Below are 6000 nucleotides of genomic sequence, written 5' to 3' on the forward strand. Positions count from 1 at the left end.
GTGCGAAATAACATCATGTCAATAGAAGAATTTTGATTTTTGTTTAAATAATTATGTCCTGATTTCACCTTAACTAATCTATCACAATTAGCCATACTCAGCATTTATATCAACTTTTTACCAATCCTTAAAGATGGTTCTGAATAAATTCGGTCGAAATCAGCTCAAGTGTCAATTACTAGATGCGACTTGTATATTTAGAAATGATAACCGTCCGATAATCGCTCAAACCCATCGAGCCTCTTGATGAATTTGTCCAGCATTCATATATACTTCCCCTATGTCGCCTACTCCTTGCTGTGTATACTTATTCGTACTTCTTGCTTATACACTGTACTTAAATCTAGGTGTAACAGTCGCACATATTTTTGTATTTGTCAGATGTGTCTGTTTATATTGGGCCGTGTTGTTACTACCTGTATGGCGTAACGCGTGTTCCGTAGAGGGTAGGTGAGCGCGCACGAGCGGAAGCCATGACAGTGCTCTTTCAAGCCGTGTCGACGGTTAAGTGTTTTTGACACTTTAAACGGGTACAGAAACCTTAATCTACGGCAAGTATTGCTTTAGCAGTTAGAAGTGATATATTTTGTGATAATCGTCGTTTAGTTTATGTAAAAGTTGTTATTTAAACTTGGAATGTTGAAGGCGCATTAAGCAAAGTTGGTGTTGACCGAGATAGACACTTCCTAACAGTATAGTTTCATATGTCATATATATATCATACCTGGATGTTATCAGCAATCAAGAGGCTGTGTAGACAGACAAGTAGCATTTTGTCTGTTGTTTACATTTCTGGAAGTACAATGTGCTATACTGGGACAGATCATCAATACAGGGTCTGTGCCACATGATCTGTACTTATACGCCATATCAAGTGTAATCCGGAACGCAAATTGACGACGTGTACAGAGACATATAAAATTGTGTAAAGATGTGGGAGTGTGATATGTATATTTGTATTTTTTTCTTTATTTTTTTCTTTGTCGTATAATATAAATCTGTTGTTGTTATACATATGCCTTGTTGAGTTTTTTCCCCAACCGGAGAACATCCTCGCTTGTAAAAAATAGCATTCGGTACGCTTTTATAATGCTTAATAATCTGATATATCTATCACGAAGGCAAAAATTATTAATGTCAAAAACATTGTCACAGTAAGATAGTAAGATAATTAGCATAAAATGAAGTTGGTATACGCTTTATCATTGTATAATTGTGAAAACGACCAAATTGATTCAAGATTAGACAACAAAAATTATAATAGATAAAAGCCTTTAATTAGGAATATATAGATATATCAAGAGATACAAGTACGAAGACGATAGACCTGTAATTACTTCACTAAAATTTAGTCATTCTGTGCTGATGAATGTGAAACAAATTACGAGACAAGACATGTTAATGAATCAAACTACACTGATGACAAATGAAGGTCGACAGTAATTATTCACCGGCGCCATCATTAACTGCTCGGATGAAATAATCTTAATAATGTAAATGAGCATATTAAAGGTTAGTAGCAGATGCACGTGAAAATAAAATCAAAACTAAATGTTAGGGGAAAATTGTTACAATTTCCAGTGGACACTTCCGACTAAAGGTCAAAATCCATTAAATCGGTCATGGCTATTATATGATCAATTCTGTTTTTAGACCCACCATTCCACCGTGTAACGGCAAGTAGACATATATCACATTACTTGTTTTGCACAAGAAAGTCAAAATACATGTTTAGTAATCTTGCGACATATCCAAAGCGTTTGATAGGGTTTTCGGCATATCTTTTGTGTTGATAACTAACACGCTGTGTGTTCCTTTACCGGGTTTGACCCAGTTATACGAATTAGGTACGATATCATATAATGGATGTAACATCAATACCTGAATAGTTCCGTCAAACAGCGATACAATGTATATATTTCTTGAAATGTCATCAAAATGGAAAGTTTTTTTTGTCTACTTTTAAAGAAAAAAATACATCTTCCTGACGTAAGAGAATCACAGTTCCGCCATTTGGGATCAAAGTAGCACGAATGAAAACCCCATGAACGATAACCGGTTTGGTTCTGCTAAAACAACGCATTCCATTACGAGAACTGCATATTTCTAGCGGTACAGCTGGTACGACCCCGATCAAGGGCGCACGATCTGCTTCTCGTTCCGGTAAAATCCAAGCAGGACCACTTCAGGGATGTATTCTTGGTTTGTTACTTTTCATAATTTCATAAATGATGTTGTAGCTGTTTTTTTCAGTCTTCGTCACGCCACGTGACGAGAAGCTAAGTTGCCTCTCGTCAGTTTAAAGCGTATGAAAACCGAAGTTTTAGTTATAACGAATGCTTCAAATTTAAATGATCAACTTGACATTATTGGGTTGAACATGTATATTCAAAAAACCAAAGCATATCTTTGCGTTTTTACTTCAAGCGGGAAATGGTCTTGTCATGAAAATTATGTTTGCGATTCTGTAATAAGAAAAAATAATGAAAGTTTACATATATGCTAATTCGTGAAATATTATTTATTTAAATTAGAGCACTTTAAATTTATCAAGTCTTAATTATCTTCTCTACACAAAGCTGTCATAACAGTTAATCTCTCATTTTATCTTGCACAACTGTCACAAAAGGTAGGACAAATTGATGACAGAATGAGGACAATTTGTCACCAAATCATAAAACAAACGCTAGAAATTATTGTGCAGGTGTCATAAAAATGCTCAGACATTTTCTTAATATGATCGGCCGTAGAAGGTTACACTTGGAATTACTGTACAAGTGATATGGTAATTATTACGAATTATATAAACAAGCTCGATAATTCAACAAAATGCTTGTATTTATTGTACATACATTGTATGTTGTGAACATTCTTAGAAATTTTGTAAATTTGTTAATATTCAAATGAAATATCCGATGTAGAGAAATCCCTTCTATTTTTTTTAAAATTAAATTAAGCCATTGATTACGAAACACACCCCCCTTCAAAAAAAAAAGAAAGAAAAAAATAGCATGACAAACTCAAAATTAACCTGGCATCCGTTAATATTAGGGTTAAATGTACACAAGAAGCGATGATTCGGAAAGTAATATTGAATTGATGACGTCACACACATCATGTTGAAATGATGTGGATGATCTAATCATGAGGGGGTATTTGGTCATTTACCGCCTTCCTTGTGTTCGGGAGAGATGTAATGGGTTTTTTTCGGAGGCTGTCGGTATGTTCATGTTTGCCTTCTTATGATAGCAATAATCGTATGTCGACGTTATAAGGCTGCCTCTACGAATCAAACTGCTGAAACAGGTCATAGTTTACTGACAACGAAAGAACCAGGCGTCAAACTCTTACTGAACGTTGAGGAGTAGTAACTACCGTGTTTGGACTTCTCTGACAGAAGACGCTCAGATAAAGGTAAAACGAAGGCAATGAGACACAGGAATGAAGTGCAAACATGATATCCTATATTGAGTCGAATCTATCCAATCTTGCAAATGAGTTAGCAGATACAAATCTAACACCGTACCTGCAGGGCAAAGAAAAACTAGAAGTATTAAAAACAAAAAGCGGGATTTCAAGCAAATAATTTGTTTTATATCACTAGACTAACTTCGAAATGAAAGAAGCATGAAAACCAAACTTCGTGATATAATTTCCATGTATCATTGGTTGGAGTATAATCTTATAATCCAGTTAGTCCCTTTGTCCATATAGCAAGGTAAGGTTGGTTGTCACGTTATGAAGAGAGATAGCTGTTACATATCATATATCAGTAACATGTGTCTCGCTTCATTAACTAACCACCAATCATATACATCCACTTTAAATTGGCACAGTGTAACGCTGTAATTCTTTCGGTTCGAAAGGGCTGTCTCCCATTCAGCAATGTCCTGTATCTGGCAATAATTTATTAATTAAATAAGCAGACACAATAATAAAAAATCTATTAATACCACAAAGATATATCAAGCTCTGTTAGTACTAGAAGTGCCCTGACCTTGCCCTTACACCCCTGAAACTTTTCCCGGATATTTTGTACCTGTGTAATTGTGAGAAGATTAAAATCCGTGAATGAATGAAGCAGGAGCAGCAACTACCATTTTTAAAGACTCTGGTATGTCTCGGCAAGGGGACAGAACCCAAAGCCTTCCTCACAGCGGCGAACGCTCAACTAAAGGCAAAAGGTATTGTCAAGGGAGACATTAGGAAGAAGTTGTTAAGAAAGAAGAGAAAAGATAAGATCCCAAATTTAGTCGCCTCTTACCATCATGCAATGGGGGCAGCAGGTAAAATTCTTACGCCCTACCTGCAGGGCAGACATAACCATATATAGCATTACATAACCATATATAGCATTGATGGACATCAAGAGATAAACAAAATCCTGTTATAGATATAGGCCCTTGGGTCTTTCGCCACCCCAAGGGGCTTAGTTTCTTTAAGATATATTTGAAACCATTTGGATCCCCACCCTTAAACAATATATAGCATTGTGGGGCATAAAGCAGATAAACACAATGATGATTTAAAAACAGGCCCTGGGGTCTTTCCCTACCCCATAACCATATATAGCATTGTTTGACCTCACCAAATATAGGTATTAACAATTAGAACATGAACATTATTTTGATGTTTGGTCAAATCCATCCAGGTGAGCGATACAGGCCCTATGGGTCTCCTGTATCCCTTGAACACTCTTTCTCTTAAACATACCATCAGAAAATATGTCGAGGTCAAGGTCCAAGAACGAGGTCAAATCAAGGTCAAAAATAAAAAAATAAAAATGAGTTGCTTTTTTTCATATTATATCAAAGGGCTGGATTTACTGAGACGAAATATGCCAGTTTTATGGTCCTGCGATAAAAAATACTCTAACCTATACAGACTTTATATTTAGCACAGCTATAACATGAATGGCTAACAACAAAGGCATGCAAATCATTGACCTAGACTTTGTAGATCAAGGTCACGGTTCAAAGTCAAATGACAGGTTAGAGACGAGAAGCGTAGAGAAAACAGACAAAAACGAAGAAAAAACGTAGGTAAAACTAGGTAGAACGATTGCATGTCTACGACCATTTTCTGGATGGAAATCCCGTGTTTTGGTCATGATCAAATCTAGTTTATTACTATTATTATTAATTTACAGGAAAGGACCTGTTGCAGGATGGCCCACGAAGGAATTCTTTGTAAAACATTTTATTTTGATAAAAGATGTCAAAATACACATGGAATCACAGGGGCTTGGCACGATTTTCCAAATGATAGTCTATATATATATGTATATAGTATCAAGGGTAGTAACTACAAAGAGGGGGAAGACGAACGTATTTAAAAAAAAAAAATTGTCGTATTCTGCGGGTCAAAAATCTTAGTGACACATACATTACCTTAAAGAGAAATGTTTTATCTTTCCAATGAGTGTTCGATGAACAAAATTGGCCAAGTATTATCCAAGTTATGACCTGACGAATTCGGAAATAGATGCTGAAATGGCTAGGTCGGAATCTCCCTGTCCGGTTGAATAGTCGCCTCGCCTCTAATGGGTACCTCAATAACCATTCAGAAATCGAAAAATCGACGCTTGCAGCGGTATACAGTAACCATAACTATGTCAATATAGGATGTCGGTTGGTTATGTTATCCGTCATGTGCCGTAGCCAATTCCATATTACATCACCGAGCTTACCGTCCTCAAAAACAATCGCCATCTTTCCCTAACCTTTCGTGACTTTGTTTATGTCGTTACAGTAGTCGTACAGCCAAGAAGCGTTCCGAATGAAGGGAAAGATGGCGATTGTTTTTGAGGACGGTAAGCTCGGTGATGTAATATGGAATTGGCTACGGCACATGACGGATAACATAACCAACCGACATCCTATATTGACATAGTTATGGTTACTGTATACCGCTGCAAGCGTCGATTTTTCGATTTCTGAATGGTTATTGAGGTACCCATTAGAGGCGAGGCGACTATTCAACCGGACAGGGAGATTCCGA

The sequence above is a fragment of the Pecten maximus genome, chromosome 12 (assembly GCF_902652985.1).
Source record: "Pecten maximus chromosome 12, xPecMax1.1, whole genome shotgun sequence".
Taxonomy (NCBI): domain Eukaryota; kingdom Metazoa; phylum Mollusca; class Bivalvia; order Pectinida; family Pectinidae; genus Pecten; species Pecten maximus.